We start from the raw sequence: 25,375 nt of genomic DNA, 5'->3' as shown, positions 1-25,375 counted from the left end.
AGACACCCTTCGGCCAATCATCAGCCAGATACCCACACCCACGTACAGACTGGCGAAGCGACTCAACGGCCTGCTGACTCCTTATGTCGCTTGCGCCTTCAGCCTGAAGTCTCCAAAGGAATTTGTTGACTTACTGCGGGGCACACGGGCCACAGGGATAAGAGCCTCGTTGGACGTAGAATCATTGTTTACCAACGTACCTGTGGACGAGACAATCGAGATGATAGCCGACAGAGTGTATCGTGATCCGGCCTGTACTCCTCTTGACATACCAGAAAATATTCTAAGGAAACTACTCCAAGCTTGTACTAAAGAGGCACCCTTCTTGAGCCCGTATGAGCACATGTATAAGCAAGTAGATGGGGTCGCCATGGGTTCTCCCCTAGGTGTCCTGTTTGCAAACTTCTACATGGAAACCATCGAGCAAAAAGTCTTAGTCGACATGAACTTGAAACCGGCCATATACTGCAGGTATGTTGACGACATTTTTACACAGGTACCTGATGTCAGACATCTGCAGGAGCTGAAGGAGGTATTTGAGCAGAGTTCCGTGCTGCGTTTCACTTACGAGATGGAAAAGGATGGGAAGCTGCCCTTTCTAGATGTAACAGTCATGGAAAAGAGCGGAGGTTTCCACACTGCAGTCTACACTAAGGAAACGAACATAGGAATGTGCCTAAATGCCAACAGCGACTGCCCTGACAGGTACAAGAGGAGTGTTGTTAACGCATATGTCGACCGTGCTCTAAGCCACAGCTCAGAAAGGAAGCAAGTCGACGAAGAACTCTGTAGGGTAAGGCAGGTCCTAGTCAACAACGGCTTCTCCAATGGTTTCGTCGAAGACATCATAAGAAGGAAAGTGAAACGCCATGCAACCTCTGAAGAGACAACTAACACAACACCTATACCCCCTATTAGACTATTTTACAGGAACTTCTTTTCCACAGCTCATAAAACAGAGGAAAGGGTCCTGAAAGATATTGTTAATAGGAACGTTATCCCTACCGACAAAAATCAGAGGGTACAACTGACGATTTACTATAAAACCAGAAAAACGGCCAGCCTACTCATGAGAAACTCTCCAGACACAAAGCAGAACGCTTTAAAAGAGACCAACGTCGTCAATGCCTTCAAATGCCCACTTGGGGACTGTAAGCTCCAAAAAACCCAGTATATAGGCAAGACAACAACATCTCTTTCTAGGCGTTTAACGATGCATAAACAACAGGGCTCCATTAAGGAACATATAATCTCTTCCCACAACCAAACCATCGCCAGAGAAATCCTAGTAAACTACACAGAAATCATCGATAGATACAGCGATAGCAGGCGGCTTGACGTTTGCGAGGCACTACACATTAAGAAGTCAGCACCAGCAATCAACAGCCAATTAATGCACAACTATATTCTACCCACCTCAAGACTCCGCTCCAATATAGAAGCATCAAGAAATATGGACCAATAGGCTTTCTACAATCACTTCCATTTCAATACCCATTGTTTCGTGTTCTGTCTTGTGTTGATGAAACTAATACCCTATTAATGCCACCTCTTGTTCTGTCTTGTGTTGATGAAATTAATACCCTATTAATGCCACCTCACCCCATCCACCTCACTCAAATGTAGATATAAACAAAATCGGAGATGTGTAAGTTCTATTCAGTTGTGTATTTGTAAACTAAAGTTTTTGAAAATGTAATAAATTTTACGAAACGCGCTCGTGTCGCGTCAGACTAGAAATAAAAATGAATTTTGGAGAATTGATTTTTGTATTACCTCCAACAGTGAAAAGAAATGTACGAAATTTGAGAAAATTCGTGATAGAATTATTAATCTTACTTTTTCGGTAATTTTTAATATATATATATATATATATATATATATATATATATATATATATATATATATATATATATATATATATATATATATATATATATATATATGTCGTACCTAGTAGCCAGAACGCACTTCTCTGCCTACTATGCAAGGCCTGATTTGCCTAATAAGCCAAGTTTTCATGAATTAATTGTTTTTCGACTACCTAACCTACCTAACCTAACCTAACCTAACTTTTTTGGCTACCTAACCTAACCTAACCTATAGAGATAGGTTAGGTTAGGTTAGGTAGGGTTGTTTAGGTTCGGTCATATATCTACGTTAAATTTAACTCCAATAAAATAAAATTTACCTCATACATAATGAAATGGATAGATTTATCATTTCATAAGAAAAAAATTAGCGAAAAACAATTAATTCAGGAAAACTTGGCTTATTAGGCAAATCGGGCCTTGCATAGTAGGCTGAGAAGTGAGTTCTGGCTACTAGGTACGACATATATATATATATATATATATATATATATATATATATATATGTCGTACCTAATAGCCAGAACGCACTTCTCAGCCTACTATTCAAGGCCCGATTTGCCTAATAAGCCAAGTTTTCATGAATTAATGTTTTTTCGTTCTACCTAACCTACCAAACCTACCTAACCTAGCTTTTTTTGGGCTACCTAACCTAACCTTACCTATAAATATAGGTTAGGTTAGGTTAGGTAGGGTTGGTTAGGTTCGGTCATATATCTACGTTAATTTAACTCCAATAAAAAAAAATTGACCTCATACATAGAGAAAAGGGTTGCTTTATCATTTCATAAGAAAAAAATTATAGTAAATATATTAATTCAGGAAACTTGGCTTATTAGGCAAATCGGGCCTTGAATAGTAGGCTGAGAAGTGAGTTCTGGCTACTAGGTACGACATATATATATATATATATATATATATATATATATATATATATATATATATATATATATATATATATATATATATATATATATATATGTCGTACCTAGTAGCCAGAACTCACTTCTCAGCCTACTATGCAAGGCCCGATTTTGCTTAATAAGCCAAGTTTTCATGAATTAATGTTTTTTCGTCTACCTAACCTACCTAACCTAACCTAACCTAGCTTTTTTTGGCTACCTAACCTAACCTTACCTAGATATATAGGTTAGGTTAGGTTAGGTAGGGTTGGTTAGGTTCGGTCATATATCTACGTTAATTTTTAACTCCAATAAAAAAAAATTGACCTCATACATAGTGAAAAGGGTAGCTTTATCATTTCATAAGAAAAAAATTATAGTAAATATATTAATTCATTAAAACTTGGCTTATTAGGCAAATCGGGCCTTGAATAGTAGGCTGAGAAGTGAGTTCTGGCTACTAGGTACGACATAATATATATATATATATATATATATATATATATATATATATATATATATATATATATATATATATATATATATATATACATATATATATATATATATATATATATATATATATATATATATATATATTATATATACAAGAATGTACATTGGGATTGTGAGGATACATAGCATAATAATTACATTCTTGTAAGCCACTAGTACACGCAGCGTTTCGGGCAGGTCCTTAAACTAAGAAAATTTTAAGTAGGTAAATACGTGCAAAATTTATAAAAATGATAACAGTTACATAGCAAGAAAAAAATAAAAGATGAGAGAAAATTGTAGGTATATTAGAGTACATAGGTAGCTCAGATTGATTGCGATGACAGCTTGAATGGTAGTTTAACAAAATTAGTAGGCACAATACAGCTAATGGCTAGAACATAAAGAAGACAGCAATGAACACAATGATAAAGTTGTTTGGATTAAGTACATAAAGATTGGGAGATTGGTTAACACTAGATACAAAGCAAATTTAAAGCTCAGTGTAGGAAACTACGAAGATGAAATTTGATATTTTTTTTTTTGAATGAGGCAAAAGTTTGACAGCTTTTCAATTCACTAGGGAGTGAGTTCCAAAGACTAAGTCCCTTAATTTGCATAGAGTGTTTACACAGATTAAGTTTGACCCTTGGATATCAAAGATATATTTCTGGTGTGGTGGTAATGGGTCCTATTACATCTGTCCAGGGAGAGTTTCAGAGCATGGTTTGCATTTAAGAACAGGGTTTTGTAAATGTAGTTGATACAAGAGAATGTGTGGAGGGATTAAATATTTAGCAAGTTAAGGGATTTAAACTAGGGAGCCGAGGGTTGTCTGAAAGCAGAGTTTGTTATTATTCTGATAGCAATTTTTGCTGGTTGATGATGGGCTTAAGGTGGTTTGCAGCGGTAGACCCCATGCACAGATACTATAATTAAGATAGGGATAGATTAGTGCATATTATAGTGAGAGGAAAGTAGAATTAGGAACATAATATCTGATTTTGGAGAGTATACCAACTATTTTAGAGACTTTCTTAGTTATGTTTTTTTTGAGATATATACAAGAGTTGTTACATTCTTGTACAGCCACTAGTACGCGTAGCGTTTCGGGCAAGTCCTTAATCCTATGGTCCCTGGAATACGATCCCCTGCCGCGAAGAATCGTTTTTTCATCCAAGTACACATTTTACTGTTGCGTTAAACAGAGGCTACAGTTAAGGAATTGCGCCCAGTAAATCCTCCCCGGCCAGGATACGAACCCATGACATAGCGCTCGCGGAACGCCAGGCGAGTGTCTTACCACTACACCACGGAGACTGCGTTACTCTTGTTTTTTTAATGATATCAGGGAAGGTATGACACTCTATGGATTTGTTGAACAGTATAGCTATGGGTTGCGCAAGGGCATGGGAGGCGATTTTGTATACAATAGACGGAATTTCACTGGTGTTCCCTGCCTTGGTTTTTAGTGATTGTATGATGGACACAACATCTGCCGGGCTGACTGGTGAAAGGAGAAGAGAGTTTGGATATATGCCTGTGAGATATGTGGTAATATGTGTCTGAGTCTGTGTGATTTTTCTGGCAAGATTAATATCAACCGATGAAAAGAAGCTATTAAATTCATTTGCCATTTATAAATCAGCTGACGGTGTATACCCATCCTTATAGAGTTTTATTTGGTTATGTGAGTATTGTTTAGTTCCTAGGATACTAGAGATAGTTTTCCATGTGCTTTTCATGTTGCCTTTTGCTTCATTGAATCTATTCACATAATATGAAAGTTTTGCCTTTCTTATGACACTGGTAAGCATTGATGAGCACCTTTTAACTACTTCCTTTGTAACTAGGCCAATCCTAAGTTTCTTTTCATATTCATGTTTCTTGTTGATTGAGTTGAGAATGCCACTTGTGAGCCATGGATTGTTTAATCTTTTGTCAGTTACTTGCTTGGTAAGAAGGGAACAATGAAGGTTGCAGAGGCTTAGAGTTTTGGAGAGGAAGAGGTTAGCTAATGAATGTATATCCTGAGAATTATTAAATTCAGAATCTCAGTTAATATTGTGAAGTGCATTTGTAAGATTGCCTAAAGCTGATTCACTGTGCAACCTGAATGTAAGTTTTTTGCTTTTTGGTGGTGTTATGTTCATGTTTGCTATGAGAAAGGTAGGATAGTGGTCAGTTATTCTGTCGTAGATTATACCAGATACAAGGGGAGCTGTTATGTTAGTCCATATGTGATCCAAGGTAGTGGCTGATGTTTGAGTGACTCGGGTAGGTTTGGTGATTGTGGGGATTAGCATACAGGAGTTCATGCTGTTAAAGAAATAGTAAACTTGAGAGCAATTTTGCTGACCCAGGTCAATATTGAAGTCTCCTCCCAGAATGAATGGTTTTTGTTGAGATTGTTGTTTATAATAAGATTCCTTAGGTTATCTGAGAATGAAGCTATGTTAGTATTGGGAAATGTATAGATGGTTCCAATAGTCAAGGAGGATTTAAGGGATTTAATTGTAAACTGAGCAAAAGTATATTCACAGTAGTCATCTCTATCACAAATGACACTGTTGCAGATAAATGTATCTCGGTAATATAGGTGAGCCGCCACCTTTTTTATTAGGCCTACAATTGTGAATGGCTTTATATCCAGCTAAGTAGTAGAATTGGATATAGCCTTTACTTAGCCAAGTTGCTTAGCCAAGTTTCTTAGCCAGCATTTGGGTGCTGAAGTTCAGTCTCTTGTCTAGGAATAGGCCAAGAAACTTTCCATTTTTATTACTGATGTTAATTAATGTTGTCTATCTGTAGCTGAATTACATTCGATGATTTGCTTCAAAATAAGATGTAGTAGGTCTTTTCTATGTTTAGTGTTAGTTTGTTAGTTGACATTCATAAGTGGACTTTTTTAATTCATTATTCACAACATTATTTAGTGTATGTGGGTTGGGGTCTGAATAGATGAGGAAAGTATTATCAGCAAACAATATATGTTTAAGAATATTAGAGACATTAGGCAGATCATTGATATAAGAAATAGTAGAGGTCCCAAGATGCTGCCCTGTGGCACTCCAACGGTTATTGGTAGAGTGGAAGAGGTTGTATCATTGAAGGTTACACACTGGTATCTGTCACTAAGATAGGATCGGATATAGTCCAGGGCAAGGCCTCGGATTCCATAATGCTGGACTTTAAGTAGGAGGTAGTTGTGATTAACAGTATCAAAGGCTTTTTTTAGGTCAATGAAGAGTCCAATCGGAAACTCATTTTTGTCAAGGGCTGAGTAGATTACGTCAAGGAGACTAATGATTGCTTCATTGATGCTCTTTTGGGACCGGAAGCCAAACTGACAGGGGCTGAGTATGTCGAATTTTAGGAGGTAGGAATAGAGCTGTTTGTAGATAATTTTTTAAAATATTTTTGATAGAATGGGTAGATTTGATATTGGTCTATAATTGTTTATGTCCGCCAGATTGCCTCCTTTATGGACTGGCGTTACTCTTGTTTTTTTAATGATATCAGGGAAGGTATGACACTCTATGGATTTGTTGAACAGTATAGCTATGGGTTGCGCAAGGGCATGGGAGGCGATTTTGTATACAATAGACGGAATTTCACTGGTGTTCCCTGCCTTGGTTTTTAGTGATTGTATGATGGACACAACATCTGCCGGGCTGACTGGTGAAAGGAGAAGAGAGTTTGGATATATGCCTGTGAGATATGTGGTAATATGTGTCTGAGTCTGTGTGATTTTTCTGGCAAGATTAATATCAACCGATGAAAAGAAGCTATTAAATTCATTTGCCATTTATAAATCAGCTGACGGTGTATACCCATCCTTATAGAGTTTTATTTGGTTATGTGAGTATTGTTTAGTTCCTAGGATACTAGAGATAGTTTTCCATGTGCTTTTCATGTTGCCTTTTGCTTCATTGAATCTATTCACATAATATGAAAGTTTTGCCTTTCTTATGACACTGGTAAGCATTGATGAGCACCTTTTAACTACTTCCTTTGTAACTAGGCCAATCCTAAGTTTCTTTTCATATTCATGTTTCTTGTTGATTGAGTTGAGAATGCCACTTGTGAGCCATGGATTGTTTAATCTTTTGTCAGTTACTTGCTTGGTAAGAAGGGAACAATGAAGGTTGCAGAGGCTTAGAGTTTTGGAGAGGAAGAGGTTAGCTAATGAATGTATATCCTGAGAATTATTAAATTCAGAATCTCAGTTAATATTGTGAAGTGCATTTGTAAGATTGCCTAAAGCTGATTCACTGTGCAACCTGAATGTAAGTTTTTTGCTTTTTGGTGGTGTTATGTTCATGTTTGCTATGAGAAAGGTAGGATAGTGGTCAGTTATTCTGTCGTAGATTATACCAGATACAAGGGGAGCTGTTATGTTAGTCCATATGTGATCCAAGGTAGTGGCTGATGTTTGAGTGACTCGGGTAGGTTTGGTGATTGTGGGGATTAGCATACAGGAGTTCATGCTGTTAAAGAAATAGTAAACTTGAGAGCAATTTTGCTGACCCAGGTCAATATTGAAGTCTCCTCCCAGAATGAATGGTTTTTGTTGAGATTGTTGTTTATAATAAGATTCCTTAGGTTATCTGAGAATGAAGCTATGTTAGTATTGGGAAATGTATAGATGGTTCCAATAGTCAAGGAGGATTTAAGGGATTTAATTGTAAACTGAGCAAAAGTATATTCACAGTAGTCATCTCTATCACAAATGACACTGTTGCAGATAAATGTATCTCGGTAATATAGGTGAGCCGCCACCTTTTTTATTAGGCCTACAATTGTGAATGGCTTTATATCCAGCTAAGTAGTAGAATTGGATATAGCCTTTACTTAGCCAAGTTTCTTTTAAAATATTGAACGATAAATTATAAGCATGGCAGTAAGTGTTACAATACACGTTGTAGCAGTAAATATTTCAATTCACAGTATGGCTGTGTTAGAATACCACCTGCTGCATTAAGTTTTACAATATAAGGTGTGGCCGTACTTCAATACAAGGTGTGGAAGTATTTCAATACATGGTGTTGCAGTATTACAATACAAGGTGTTGCAGTAAGTGTTGCAATACAAGGTGTAGCAGTTAATGTTACAATACAAGGTGTGGCAGTAAGTGTTGTTATACAAAGTGGACAATAAGTGATACAATACAAGGTGTGGCAGTGCTTTAAAGTGTGGCAATGTTACAATACAAGCTGTGGCAGTATGTGTTGTAATACAAGGTGTAGCAGTAAGTGTAACAATATAACGTATGGAAGTAATTTATTAAAATACAAGGTAAAATAGTAAGTATTGCAATAAAAGGTGTGTCAGTAAGTTTTACAAAACAAGGTATGGCCGTCAGTGTTACAATGAAAGGTGTTGCAGTAACTGTTACAATACAAGATGTGGCAGGGTTACATTACAAGGGGGTGGCAGTGTTTCAATGCAAGGTGTGGTAGTAACTGTTACAATACATGATGTGACAGTGTTACAATACAAGGTGTTTCAGTAAGTGTTACAACACAAGATGTGGCAGTAAGTTTTAAAACACAAGGTGTGTCAGTAAGGGTAACAGTACAAGGTGTGGCATGAAGTGTTACAATACAAAGTGTAGTGGTAAGATTTACAACGCAAGGTGTGGCAGTGTTGCAACACAAGGTGTGGCAGTGTTATAATACAAGAAGTGGCAGTGTTACAACACAAGGTGTGGCAGTGTTGCAACACAAGGTGTGGCAGTGTTACAACACAAGGTGTGGCAGTGTTACAACACAAGGTGTGGCAGTGTTGCAACACAAGGTGTGGCAGTGTTACAACACAAGGTGTGGCAGTGTTACAACACAAGGTGTGGCAGTGTTACAACACAAGGTGTGGCATGAAGTGTTACAATACAAAGTGTAGTGGTAAGATTTACAACACAAGGTGTGGCAGTGTTATAATACAAGAAGTGGCAGTGTTACAACACAAGGTGTGGCAGTGTTACAACACAAGGTGTGGCAGTGTTGCAACACAAGGTGTGGCAGTGTTACAACACAAGGTGTGGCAGTGTTGCAACACAAGGTGTGGCAGTGTTACAACACAAGGTGTGGCAGTGTTGCAACACAAGGTGTGGCAGTGTTGCAACACAAGGTGTGGCAGTGTTACAACACAAGGTGTGGCAGTGTTGCAACACAAGGTGTGGCAGTGTTACAACACAAGGTGTGGCAGTGTTGCAACACAAGGTGTGGCAGTGTTGCAACACAAGGTGTGGCAGTGTTGCAACACAAGGTGTGGCAGTGTTACAACACAAGGTGTGGCAGTGTTGCAACACAAGGTGTGGCAGTGTTGCAACACAAGGTGTGGCAGTGTTACAACACAAGGTGTGGCAGTGTTGCAACACAAGGTGTGGCAGTGTTACAACACAAGGTGTGGCAGTGTTGCAACACAAGGTGTGGCAGTGTTACAACACAAGGTGTGGCAGTGTTGCAACACAAGGTGTGGCAGTGTTGCAACACAAGGTGTGGCAGTGTTACAACACAAGGTGTGGCAGTGTTGCAACACAAGGTGTGGCAGTGTTGCAACACAAGGTGTGGCAGTGTTACAACACAAGGTGTGGCAGTAAGCGTACCAATTCAAGGTGTGGCAGTGTTAGAATACAAGGTGATGCAGTGTTAGAATACAAGGTGATGCAGTGTTAGAATACAAGGTGATGCAGTAAATGTTACAATACAAGGTTCGGCAGCATTACATTACAAGGTTTAACAGTAAGTGTTTAAATACAAGATATATTCAACTTTATTGTTTGTTGGTTGGAGTATTGGAGATGGTTCTTACTTGGGACTGAAGAGATCACACTAGATTGCTTCACAGGACTTTATTGAGAAGAGATAATAATATAGGTCCAGCACAACCGAGGTTCTACGTACTCTAGTCCTGGCTAAGTACTGGTGCCGTCCACTTGAGCAGGCACCCACCAGCTCTATGGTGTGTGACGTCAGAGGCCTACCGCCTCTGTGATTGGTTATACTCCAACCTTAAATTTGAAGACTGACACCTCTCGGACACACTACCAAGTCGACGTCCCTTGTCGACAAATCTCTGGCTATCTAATACATAGATTCTGAAGGACCTCGGTGGCTTGCTTAATGTCTTACAATGTAAAAGATCAAATAACACAATAAATGACAGGACAGGTGTGCGTTTATACTGACACAGTTTGGCATGTTCACATAAAACTTATAGCATAGTCTTACTCAGTGAAACATCTTGTGACAAAAGGTGATGGTAACAATGCTTAATTAGAACAAGAGCATGAAGAAAATATGCAGGTCTAATCATCAGGTATGAACAATACATACTCAGAAAATATTGTGTCCAAAACATTATCCACATCTTGTGTCAATGACATGTGTATGGACATAATACAAGACACTCATCTGAAACTAAATGGATCACGAGCATGACCTAGCAACTACAATGAATTAATATTTTAAGAAAGAAAACAAATATGTACACTATAAAATATTTACAAGGACTGGACCGAGAAGGCTAACATCTTGGTGACAGCAGTCAGTCAGTCAACTCTGGGGTGACAGGAGCTATTCCTTGTCAGGAATCCTTGGCCTTAATGTGGTTGCTAGAACACTAAGAAAACTCTTGAAGACATGAACTGTAACAATACAAATGGCACAGTAGACTTCACACTGGCATATGATTAAGAAACAAAACAAAGTTGAAAAAATAAATGCATTGCAAAAGTAAATGTTTTTCACGACATTAATAGGACACGAGGTCGAAGTACTGGGAAGTAAGGCAACAAACAAGAGAACGCCTTCGTCCAGGAGACTATAGTTTTCTGGTTTGGCGAAACAAAAACGGAACGATGACTGCACTTAATTACACATTCTGCCAATATTAACACCTAGTTCAAGAGCACTATACAACTCTGGCTCTGACTGAAGGTCAGGAACATATGAAACTGCATGTGTCAGACTCACAACTGGGTAGTTAATCTCGTTAGCATCTAGACAGTGGACTTGGGGTGTGTGCACAGTAGAGACTAAAGCTTTAGATCTAAGATTATAGTTGCTGGCATGAGGTAGCTTTATGTCAACTGGTCTGTCAACCACTGTAGATGGTGTCACAATAGAAGAATCTGTCTGGGTAACTACATTATCATCTTCTGCATCAGCCTCATCAACAGTCATTTTAGCCTACTTCATGTGGTCTAGGTGTTCATTTATATACTCTCTTCATAACAGATTCTTAAGTTTGTACTTATTACTCTTGATTAGCTCTATTACCTTATATGGGCTCAAAAATTTCTTAGTTATCTTGAACACAGGGCCAGACCTGTGTTGGTTAAGTTCCATTATTACAGATGCCACAGTTATCTTACTGGGCTTAGCTTGTGAATTTCTTGCTCGAGAAAACTCTGTTGTTGCATTAGACAAGTGTTCTCGTATTTTCTTGAAAACTAGTTGCATATGTCTACACTTTACTTGATCATAATAATCTGAGTTATACAAAGGAACTCTGAGTGCACTAATCAATACATTAGGAAGGATTTTATCTGTGCCATAAAGAATAGCATGAGAGGTTTCTCCTGTTGAGGCATTAATTGAAAAATTATGCCACACTGTACTATGGGAGCGAACTGATCCAAATTACTGTTATGAAAATTCGAAGTGACTCTAAACATCAAACACTTTCCTGTTAGTACGCTCTGCTAACCCTTACTTGCTGTATGATATGGCATAATACAATATTTTTTGAATGTTTAATTAATAAATCACACAAACTATTTAATATAATATTACTGAACTCAGGACCATTGTCTGAAAGGATAACTTTAGGTATACTGTATCTGCAAATTATTTGATCATGGATTGCACTGACTATAGTTTCTGCTGTTTTGTTCTGGATGGGAACTAATTTACATTAACGGGAAAAGTTATCAACCATTACGAGCAAGTGTTTGTTCCCCTTTTCTGTTTCTGCAAAATTTGTCAACAAATCCATTGATACTCGTTCCCATGGTGCTTTAGTCGCTCGGTACACATGAATAGGGTTTGGTCCCATGACTTGCCTTTAATGCTGTAAACAGATCAAACATCTATCAACATAATAAGCAATCTTTTTAGCCATTTGAGTATGGCTAGCAAGAGCATCATTCATAATCTTTAACACACTTTGTACTAATAGTGATGTCAGACTAACAATAGATATTAGTTGATGACAGATGTCAGACTGTCAGACTGACAGCACTTCCTTAGGGGGTCTCTAGCTTCACTATTCTACAAAGTAAATTGTCTGTCAATACTAACTCTTTCAATGGTACTGGGGGGTTAGTGAATTAGACGAGAATCTTGCTTAGTCAGAAACATAATGACATGTGCCCATATGGGGTTTTTTCTCTGTTCTATCTCAACTTCTATACCGTCTAATGCTTGGTAATTTACATGAATTGCAGCTATATATCAAGAAAAAGCATCAGCTACAACATTTTGTTTTCTTGGGATATAACCAAATGTTGGGTTGAACTCTTGAATTGTGAGCAAATATCTAGCAAATTTTCCCACGTGATTCTTATTCTTGAAAAAAAGGAATTAATGGTTGATGATCTGTAAGAACATGGACAGGATAATTATAAATTGTATTCCTGAAATATTTCAGAGTCCACACAACCGCTAAAGCTTCACGCTCAGTTACCCTATAATTTTTCTCTTCTTTAGATATTGTACGGCTAGCATAAGCTATTGCATGATCTCTGTGACCTTCGGTTTGAAGTAATGCAGCACCCAAGCTTACATCACTAGCATCAATAACTAACATGAAAGATTTAGAAAAATCTGGGTACCTAAGGACAGGTGCAGTATTCAGTGCTGCTTTGAGTTTATTGAATGACTGTTCTTGAGCTTCTTCCCAAACAAAATGTTCATCTTTTCTTTGCAACTTGTAAAGTTGGGCTGCGATGACAGAGAAACCCCAGCAATAAATGAACGATAAAATCCAACAAGATCCGTGAAAGGTCTTACGGCTTTTGCATTACATGGCTATGGAAAATCATGGGCAGCAATAATTTTGTATTCATTCAAGGTATTTCCTGAAGATTAACTGCATGACCTAAGAAGTTAATCTTCTTGAAAAATTAGCACTCTGAGAGTTTTTTTTTAATTTGCTGTTGCTACTTTTGTAAGTACTTTCTCAAGGTTCTAGAAGTGTGTCTGAACATCTTGCATCATTATTATGAGATCATCGAGGTACACTCGAAGAGTACTACCTATCAATCTATGAAATAGATTCGTCACGAGCCTGGAAAAGGTTATTAGGTTGCTCTGCAAACCAAATGGCATTCTCTTTAAATGAAAATGACCATTAGGAATACGAAAGGCTTTCACCTGTTTACGTTCCTCATCAAATGGGATTTGCCAGAATCCTTGCAACAAATCTAAAGTTGAGAATACCTTGTTACGACCTATGTTTTGCAACAAATCATTTAGGACGAAGTGGGAAACAGTCAGGTATAGTTACTCTGTTCAGCTTCTGATAGTCGTTTCTGGTCTCTATGTCCCATCTTGTTTTAGAACGATAATCAAAGGAGTGTTCCTCGGTGAATTACTTAGCTATATTACATCATCCTGTAGCATTTCCTCTATAAGTCTATCAGTTTCTGCTCTCTGAGAATGTAGTAAACGATAAGCTGGTACGTAAATTGGTCTAGTTCCTGGCACAGGGGGAATTTTATGATTAATAAGAGGTGTAACATCAAACGTTTCGCCTGGTAAAGTTACTGTTAAAGTAAAGTTACTGTTAAAGTAAAGTTACTGTTAAAGTAAAGTTACTGTTAAAGTAAAGTTACTGTTAAAGTAAAGTTACTGTTAAAGTAAAGTTACTGTTAAAGTAAAGTTACTGTTAAAGTAAAGTTACTGTTAAAGTAAAGTTAAAGGTAAAATAAAGATAAGCTGCGCTATTCTTGTTCATAATTTCCTATAAGATGAACCATGGAGTCAGGGAAAATCAGAAGGAATGAAGTGTTGCACTTGCACCTCTGGCTGAGATCCACATTCTCCTGATGTGAGTGCACACACAACATGCTCCACGGAGACATCATCCACCACTCGCACCATTAACCAGTAATGGGCAAACTCTACAATGTGGGTGCCAGACTGGAGATGGATGTTGGCACTGCTAGTGTTTGCAACGTTACATTGTAACTGTACCATCCTGCACTACATGAGAGGAAGGTTCAACATACTTACACGTTTCACTGTTTGCAATGATATCCAATAACTCATGCACTCCCTCGATCTTAACTTTAACTCTTGTGAGCGAGTGAGAGTGCAACACAGTTTCAGCAGCCGTAGAACCACTGACCTCAGAGATGGAAGCCGCTAGGCGAGCAAGACAATGATAATCCGTTAGGGCGTCCCGTCAAGAAAGTCTCCATAATCACTTCCTGAGCAACCACACAACTACGATGCTTCAATTGAATGCCTGCTTTTCGGGTATGTTACTGTGACATGGGCCTGACAAACCAACGATGGCAAGTCGGCTGTCAACAAAATAAACATAACTGTTTGTTTTCACTGTTTGTAACTTACGTTGCTTAGGATGTCTGCGTCTTGCCTGGGGTCAAACTGACTTGGGTTTCATCAACAAATACAACTGGTCTTTTGTCAGTGTCCTCTGTCAAGTGTTCAAATCTGTTTTGGGCAGCTACTAAATAAACAGGGAGGGGCACAAGTACTGGCTAACTTGATTGGGTTAGAAGGTTGCTTTGAGATTCTCCAGACGATGTGGTGTGAACAGTCTGAGCTCTTGGGTTCTGTGACTTGGTATTGTAGTTGGAGTGATTATTGTGGAGTGGCGGTTTGGCCACTATATAGAGTGACGCTTTGACTTGGCAAGTTCTTTGAATCCTTCCATAACCCCCTTCCCCCCAACCCCCTCCCCCAATGCTTACCGGTCAGAGTCAATAGTACCAAGTTCTGAAGATAGAAATTCTCTCTGTATATTTTGGCATATGATTATGTGTTCTCTTGTGTGTTTATATACTGCTCTTATGTTATACCAGCAGTTATATTTTGTGATACTTAATTAGTTCGGTGTATGCTCAAGGATTTATTTACTTGAAAATGTTTTATTCTGTGGTTGTAATATTTTAAAGAGTACTGATAGTTTACTTGCAATGTAATACTGTGCCTATCGCGGCTCGGCGCCCGTCGCCAGCTTACTGTTCTCTGGCTTGTCAGCCGGGGCAGGTGCACTTGATCTTGCTCCTGCTTGTGGCACATATTTTCGGTCTAAAGACCTTGTAAGCTTCTGGGGTGTAATGTAACCATGTTTATGTGTGATGGATCGTAACTACCGATCTACACCATTTTTGTGGAACAGGTGGTAGATGATATTTTTGAATGGCATATATGTGGTGGGAATCTGAGGACCTTGATTGATTGTTATGTATCCTGATTGATACTGATTCCTCACCCACTAATTGATTATTGTGGCACCACCATCCTGTATCCTTGATATTGTAGCATGCTAGAATTAGTGTACCATTGCACTAGGATTGGAGCCTAGTGACAGCTAGTTCATAGGGTGTGCAATTGATGTGTGCTTGATAATGATTCCGAAAAGCTTTGATTGAAGCTATATTATATACTTTGGGAGTAGCAGTTGTATAGAGCTGTTTACTTATATTACAGTGTCTTGCCTAGATATGCCCCAGTAAACCGGTAAATTTTGTTTACTTTTACTTAACCCTAGACAATAGTACTGAAGACCAGGTGGCATTATTGAGATTTTGACCAGGTCAGTGTTTCCAGTGATGCTGTGAAGCATGAAGACGCGACAGGAGTTTACTTCGTAGTTGGTAAAGGAGGCACAAGGACTACAAACTCGGACACCGCGGTGGTCGAGGCCGAAGAAGACCCACCCCAGCAAGGCCAACAACGATCCCAGCCACTTGAACAGCTTGGGCCAAACGAGCCCCAGGAGGTGGATGTTCGAACCCCGCACCTATGGGTTCCAGACATAGATCGTCACAGCCCGCTTTAACCCGAGGCCCGCTTCCTTCATGACCCAGCACAAGGAAGAATAATATATATTAATTAAAACAATTATTATTATAATAATTACTATAATAATATAAATATTTAATAATTATTACTATTCCTTCATTACTGTAACCACATACACTTCACATTACCGTCATTACTGTAATCCCATACTCAACACAATACCTTCATTACTGTAACCACATACACTAAACACTACCATTATTACTGTAACCACATACACTACACACTACCATCATTACTGTACCTATATACACCACACTCAACTGTCCATGCTGAACTCACATACACTACACACTACCTTCATTACTGTAACCTCATACTCAACACACTACCTTCATTATTGTAACCTCATACTCAACACACTACCTTCATTATTGTAACCACATACACTACACACTACCTTCATCACAATAACCACATACACTACACACTACCTACATTACAATAACCGCATACACTACACACTTCCTCCATTACAATAACCACATACAATACACACTACCTCCATTACAATAACCACATACACTACACACTACCTCCATTACAATTACCACATCCTTTACTCACCTCTTAATTATTGTAACGATTTATACACTGGCTTCATCAGTAAATGAACTACGACTATATAATATATACATATATATATATATATATATATATATATATATATATATATATATATATATATATATATATATATATATATATATATATATGTCGTACCTAATAGCCACAACGCACTTCTCAGCCTACTATTCAAGGCCCGATTTGCCTAATAAGCCAAGTTTTCATGAATTAATGTTTTTTCGTCTACCTAACCTACCTAACCTAACCTAACCTAGCTTTTTTTGGCTACCTAACCTAACCTTACCTATAAATATAGATTAGGTTAGGTTAGGTAGGGTTGGTTAGGTTCGGTCATATATCTACGTTAATTTTAACTCCAATAAAAAAAAATTGACCTCATACATAGAGAAAAGGGTTGCTTTATCATTTCATAAAAAAAAAATTATAGTAAATATATTAATTCGTGAAAACTTGGCTTATTAGGCAAATCGGGCCTTGAATTGTAGGCTGAGAAGTGAGTTCTGGCTACTAGGTACGACATATATATATATATATATATATATATATATATATATATATATATATATATATAAAATAAATATAAAATAAATAAAATAACATACAAAATAAATATAATAAATATAATAAATAATAATAAATATAAAATAAATATACAAATAAATATATATAATATATAAATAATAATATATGTCATATGTTGTTGTGCTACCTGGATTTGCTACCTGGAACAAAAAGTTCCAAGTAGCAAAATTTTTTAAGGTATATAATTTTTTTTTTATTTTTTTTATGGGATTTTATTATTTCATTTTTTTTTTTTTTTTTTTTTTTTTTTTTTTTAGAGGAGAGGAGACTCACTGAGAGTGGGTGGCGCGGGAGGGAAGGGTCTGGACCTCCTTGCCACAGACCTTTGCCATCCAGTATGCCTGGGTTCGCTCCTTGCTGCGTCGGCGCTGGCTCTTGGTCTTTCGAAGAGCATGCCTCACGAGCTGGCGCTGGGCATCGCCAACGGTGAACACCTCATAGCGGCGGTCCATGATGGCTACTGTGGTCACAACACTGTTTATGCCAGAGACAGTGACAGAAATTCCTCGGGGTGGGACTTGATCTTCAGATCCAAGAACTCGAGGTGGTCGCTCTATCAACTGTATTACGGCGTCCCGCATATATATTTGTTTGGAACCTATATATATACTTATAAATGTGGCTCGTCAGGCTACACACTATGGTGATCTTGGTGTCTTTTTTGTCCATTATCCAATTGTGTTCTAAATCTTTCTTAATATGAGAGATGCTAAAGCTCGGAGATGAGCCTTTTGTACTTGTTTTTGTTGCTTTTACTGTTGAATATAATTAAATTTCTTGTAAGTAAATAATTATTACTAAGAAAAGTTAAGTCCAGCACTTTATGCCACGTCCACTGACCTTGTACAGGTCGTGATATTACTGAACTGTTTACTGTTGAGGTTAACATTCTTGGTCAAATGTGGCCTTAATGTCCAAGTAAATATTGTAACCGCTGTCATCACTCGGCTCAGCCCTGGTATGTTGGTCCACAACATTTGTATACTGTCTAGGTACGCTGGGGGAACACGCTGCGGAGTTTCCGCGGGATTAAGTCATATACCAGAGGATCTGACACTACATCGAGTTCTACTTTTGATTTAAGCAAGAAGGCATCCCAGGCGAATGATGGGAGCGAAATGTGGTGGGAAATGTCCAATTTGTAGAGAGGTTGGTTGGTTGGTTGGATGGTTAGTTGTATGAATGGATTGTTAAGTCTGTCTGTCTGTCTGCTACTGCTGTTCTGGTAGAACCCTCTTCTCTCATCTATGCATGTGATTACACTTCATCCCTCCTCATACTGCTATCTATCTCCCTAAAGCTATCTCCCTCAAACACACAATTCTCTTTGTTCTAGCCCCACATACTCTATGCTTCTGTAATGTATCGCACACACACCCTAAAAGCTCCCAAGCTCGATATCTTGGCAACAAAGTGGGTTGTCATTAGATCAGCCTTCTCCTGATTGCTGGTTGCAATAGTTCCATCCTCCCGGTTTACAGGCAGGATTGTGTGCTCAGATGAATATGCCTGCCGATCTTTATATAACTCTTTCACCAGTATACGATTGGTGAAAGATTTTGCTTGGCTGTTCAAGTCCCCCTTGAGCAAGGCCGAGTTGAGACCCGTGATGTGTGTTCTGCTGGTGTTGACCTTGTTCAGGGCCATGTTGAGGTTGGTGATGCAGTGCCTGGTTATGGTTATGTTGTGGCTGAGGGTGTTGAGGCTGGTGTTGACATTGTTCAGGGCCTTGTTGAGGTTGGTGATGCAGTGCCTGGTTATGGTTATGTTGTGGCTGAAAGTGTGGAGGCTGAGAACGCTGGTTAGGGCGGACACGCCTACACTCACTCCTTCTAGGCATATTCTGGCAGTTAGAGTTTTAATTTGGCCCTTTTACATATATCAAGTGGTATATGGTTAGTCTCCATAGGTTGGCTTCCTTCTCACTTGCCTCTTTACTATAAATTACAGGAGGGGCGCTCGGCAGTGTCCAGGATAATCTCATACCCCCAACCACCATTCCTCCCCTCTTCCTTCCACCTTTCTTCACATCCCCCACTCTTCCTCCACCTTCCCTTCCCTCTTTACCCTTTCCTTCCCCTCCCCTCCCCTTTCTTTCCTTCTTTTCTCTGTCTGTCTTCCCCGTCTCCCTCGCATCTCCCCCAGTCCCACCCTTGTTCCCACCATGTCCCTATCATCCCCTTCCTCACACTTGTCCTTACTTCACTTCCTTCTTTCCCACTCTCCTCCGTCTGGCCTCCAATCGCCACCAGACAGCTATTTACATTTATATCAATATGTAAAGGGGAATTAGGCAGGGGTCTTTGTCTTTTACCTCCCCTTCCCCCTTTCCTCCTCTTCTTCCCCCTTTCCCCCTTTCCCTCCCTCCCTCCCTCTCTCCCACCTACCCTCCCTCCCGCCTCTCCTCCTGCCCACCTCTCCTTTTATTATTAGTCCCTTGTCCCCAATCTCCCTTCATCTATCTCATGTCCCCCCATCAGTGTAACATTTTCCTGGGTCACAATTTTTACGATAAACTCTACGGAAACACTTCCACGATTTCATTTTAAAATTCCAACGTATTACCTGAGGGGTTTAAATACTGATATTTATTAAAAAAATAACTTAATCTATCCCCGACCATCCTACATCCAGCCCATACCCCAGACTATTCCCGCTGCAAAGTGGGGTGAGGGTAACCCAAGTGTCTGGCCTCCAACTTTGGTCAGACACACAGATATCAGACTCACAAACTGATATTTCTTCTCATAGTATTGATGTATGCAAATGTTATCAGCCTACATTGTGGTGAGTCCGAGGATCAACGTCCCAGCGATCCTGTCCCTGACCAGGCCTCCGGGGGATGAATAAAATATTATTTTGATTATTGTTTTGATTATTATTATTTGTACTATTTTGATTATTATTGAGAAAACTAGCAGTACCCGGTCACGCGTTGCTGAGCCACAGCAACCTTTCCTGTCCCCCCCCCCAGTCCTCCCCACCATTCCCCCTCACCCGTCTCTTCAGCCACTCAGCCACCCAACCATTCCTCACTCCACCGTCCCCTCATCCCCCCCCCCCAACATTCCCCACTCCACCATCCCCATCTTCCTTTTCACCATTCCCCACTCCTCTGTCCCCTTTTTCCTCCCCTCCATTCTCCATTCCCCTCATCCCCTCGCCCCCACCATCCCAAACACCTCCGTCCACTCGTCGTTCCCCACCATTACCCCCTCCCTTGTCCCCTCGTCCTCCCCACCATCTCTCACTTCCGTCACCTCGTCATCCCCACCATTCTCCACTCCCTAGTCCGATGCCTTCCCAAGTGGTCTGATGTTCCCATCAGAAAATTGGGAACATCAGGTGATCTGATGTTCTCATCACTGAAATACAAGAAAAACAGTTTAAAAATGACATGAAAATGTAACATTGTGTCAAAATTTCAAAACAATCGGTAAAGAGGTTTCGAAGATTTCCCTCACATGAAAAACACATGAAAAACACAGTTTTTCAGAAAAAAACATGTTTTTTTTTACCGTCACAGACGTGACATCTATATGGTATATATATAAAACCTGCTCGGATGCGAATGGAACGTTGTGTGAAAATTTCAAAGCAATCGGTGAAGAACTTTTGGAGATTAGCGGTTATGCACAAACGAACATTCACATTTTTATTTATATAGATGAGTAGGAGCCATGAGGAGGATTCTATACCCACTAACTTGGTACCCCCCAAGCTATCACCATAAAAAAGCCACGCCACAACATGGTCAAGAGCAATGCAACTTATGATACCAGTGAATCCTCTAAGGTTCCTGAGGCTTACAACTGAAGCAAAATTAGCGTTTTAAGCATGATGTATAAAGGATTTTCTCATTGTTACAATACGTTAATGTGATTTCATTGTACATTATTATTATTAGTAATGATAATGTCTTCTCACAAACACAATAACTTAGGATAAAAAAACCTTAGGAGTTATGGTATGTGAATTGAGCGAGATATCCAGGAACTTTGTTTCCAGAGTAGTATGGATATGGGTGACTATGTGCAGGTTGTGCCCTGCTCTTACTGTAGTTTTTGTCTTTGCCATTATGTTATTCTTCCTGTTATTTTTCTGTAATTATGATGTGGCACTCTGGTGCTTCTTCTTTTATGCTTAACTTTATGTACCCTGCTTCTGCCTGCTAATCATGTGTATGTATTTTGTATTTTTGCTTGTGTTTACGCTTCCCAGTTCTGTTTGTGTTACTTACTGTTCTGTTATTGTCATGTTACTGTACTGTTCACGGTTTTGTCTTTATTTGTTCTGGTGGTTCGGCACCTTGCTTTTATTATTGTATTTATTTGTATTTTTCCATTATATATAAAAAAATGATGCTCGCTGGCTCGGCGCTCTCACTTCACCAAGTGGGACTTGTAAACAAACCGAGCAAGGGCAGGATGCGGTGTGGTTAACTGTTAATTTAACCTAGAATATTTTGGTAATTCTGGAGCCAAAACAGCCAACTGCATTACCTAAACCAATAAAGCCATTTTTTCACTCCCAGACTTGAGTAGTGAGGAAGCTTATGTATAACCAGAGGTACGTCCAAAGCCAAGAACACTCCAAGCTCACCTTCCACTCTCCAAAGTTCAATAGAGATATATAGTTTGTTGGCCAATTTATCAATGCCTTAATTTAGACAAAAGTTGGATGGGTTATAAGTATGACAAAACACAAAGATAGGTTGGTGCAGATTGTTGCATTGTTCCCCCCCTTCCTCATTACCTGATCATACTTACCTATTTGTACCTATTTGGTCGACAGTACCAATATGTAGTGATGGACCAACAGTAAACTAATTTTTGAAATATTAAATTCACAGTCCCCAAAAAGCTAAAATCAAAACATAAAAATTCCCATTCCTAGTACTGCACCTATATGTAGTACATTAGGCCTAAAATCGCGAGAATTAGGCCTAGGATTGATAGCAAAGGTTAGGTTAGGTAAGCTTAGGTAAGCTTGTAATGAAAGTTATTATTGAAAAAGTTTCCAGTTTGTCAAAATTCATTAATACAAAAAGTGAAATTTCTGGTGGTCCATCACAACATATTGGTAGTGTCGACCAAATAGTTACTAAAAGAACTTTAGCAATCTTAAGATAGTCAATATTGTTACCTTGTTAACCATGAACTATGTGTGTGTGTTGACAGTCACAAATCGCATTGGTAAACTGTGGTACAATTTTTATATATATTCATATAAATTTCATACAATTTTCATATTTTTTACGTTAATTAAAAGTTAATTAAAAAGAAAATTTCCGTTTGCAAGAGATGATGTGAGTGGAAGCCAGTGTGGTCAGCAGAGCTGGGTACAAGAACTCGGATACCTCCTTCAAATCAAGATAAATCTTTTAAAGCAAATTCCAAACCACGTCTTCATCTTAAGCATGGAACATGACGGCATTAATTCGTCTCTTCAACTGGGGGCCAAGGTTTGAGGGTTGTGATGGTATTAAGTTCCCAGAACGATAACTGGTGACCATGATGTACAGTCTGTGATGGTGGAGAGTTACCAGGACGCTAACTGGTGACAATTGTGTACAGACTGGGATTGTTTAGAGTTCCCAGGACCCTAAATGGTGACCATGGTCTAGAGACGGTGATTATGGAGATACCTGGTTGATACCTGGTTGATGGGGTTCTGGGAGTTCTTCTACTCCCCAAGCCCTGCCCGAGGCCAGACTTGACTTGTGAGAGTTTGGTTCACCAGGCTGTTGCTTGGAGCGGCCCGCAGGCCCACATACCCACCACAACCCGGTTGGTCCGGCACTCCTTGAAGGAATAAATCTAGTTTCCTCTTGAAGATGTCCACGATTGTTCCTGTAATATTTCTGATGCTCGCTGGTAGGAGGTTGAACAACCGTGTACCTCTGATGCTCATACAGTGTTCTCTGATTGTGCCCATGACACTTCTGCTCTTCACTGGTTCTATTCTGCATTTTCTTCCATGTCGTTCACTCCAGTACGTTGTTATTTTACTATGCAGATTTGGGACCTGTCCCTCCAGTATTTTTCATGTGCATATTATTTGGTATCTCTCTCGTCTCCTTTCTAGTGAGTGCATTTGGAGAGCTTTGAGACGATCCCAATAATTTAGGTGCTTTATTGCGTCTATGCGTGCCGTATATGTTCTCTGTATTCCCTCAATTTCAGCAATCTCTCCTGCTCTGAAGGGGAAAGTGAGTACTGAGCAGTACTCAAGACGGGACAACACAAGTGATTTGAAGAGTACAACCATTGTGATGGGATCTCTGAACATGAAGGTTCTCGTAATTCATCCAAATCATTTTTCTGGCTGACGCAATACTTGCTTGGTTATGCTCCCTAAACGATAGGTCGTCGGACATCATTATTCCCAAATCCTTGACATGCTGTTTTCCTACTATGGGCAGATTCGATTGTGTTTTGTACCCTGTATTATGTTTAAGATCCTCATTTTTGCCGTATCTGAGTACCTGGAACTTATCACCGTTAAACATCATGTTATTTTCTGCTGCCCAAACCCCCCCCCCCCACCCAAAAAAAAAAACAATCGAAAGGAGAGTGCACAAGACGCTAACTGGTGACCATGGTGTCCAGCCTGTGATGGTGATGAGATCCCAAGACGCTAACTGGTGACCAAGGTGTACAAAATGTGATAGTGGAGAGTTCCCAAGACTAATTGGTTCCTTTCATTGTTTGTTGATGGTGCAAATATTATGAGGAGGATTAAGACAGAGGAAGATAGTATGAGGCTACAAGATGATCTAGACAAACTGAGTGAATGATCAAACAAATGGCTACTAAAGTTCCGCCCGAGTAAATGTAAGGGAATGAAACTAGGCGGTGAAAACAGGAGAACAGACACAGGATACCGAATGGGAGATTAAGTCCTTCATGAAACGAACAGAGAAAAAGATGTAGGAGTTGATATCAAGCTAAACCTGTCTCTTGATGCCCACATCAAAAGAATAACATCTGTGGCGTATGCAAGGCTGGCTAACATCAGAACTGCCATCAGGAACCTGTGCAAGGAATCATTCAGAATCTTGTATACCGCATCTACAAGACCAATCTTGGAGTATGCGGCCACAACATGGAGCCCATAACTTGTCAAGCCTAAAACGAAGCTGGAAAAAGTTCAGAGGTATGGCACTAGACTAGTCCCAGAACTAAGAGGAATGACACACATAGGAATCACAATAGTGTGATGCATCAAATGAGCAAATCCACAAGGAATTTGTGGATTCGTGCCCCCCCCCCCCCCGTTGTAGATTTGTTCATCTGATGCAACACACTATTGTGATTTCTGTGTGTAATGAAGTAAGGGCGAAGAGGTAGAACAGCTTATTGATAGAGCTCGAGTGCAGGGGAGAATTGTGTAAAACCCTGGTTTGTGTCTCGGAGAGGCTGCAGGATCCATGAAAGTTCAGTAGAACTTCTGGTTGCAATTCTTTTGGCCATGTCGTAGCTCAGTCGATTAAGGCAGCGTCTGGGATCCTCTCGAACATACGTTCGAACCCTCGTCACGGCCCTAGTGGATTTGATCTTTAGGAGCCATGAGTTACGGTGACAGGCTGCATGAAATGCACCTGACGACACTGGAAGACAGAGGAACAAGGGGAGACATGATCACTACCTGCAAAATTCTCAGAGGAATTGACAGGGGGGGGGGGGTAGATAAAGATAAAATGTTTACCACGGGTGGTACGTGAACAAGGGGACACAGGTAGAAACTGAATACCCAAATGAGCCACAGGGACGTTAGAAAGAACTTTTTCAGTGTCAGAGTAGTTAACAGATGGAATGCATTAGGCAGTGATGTGGTGGAGGCTGACTCCATACACAGTTTCAAATGTAAATAT

Source organism: Procambarus clarkii, chromosome 23, assembly GCF_040958095.1.
Source record: "Procambarus clarkii isolate CNS0578487 chromosome 23, FALCON_Pclarkii_2.0, whole genome shotgun sequence".
Taxonomy (NCBI): domain Eukaryota; kingdom Metazoa; phylum Arthropoda; class Malacostraca; order Decapoda; family Cambaridae; genus Procambarus; species Procambarus clarkii.
This window is presented reverse-complemented; position numbering follows the sequence as displayed.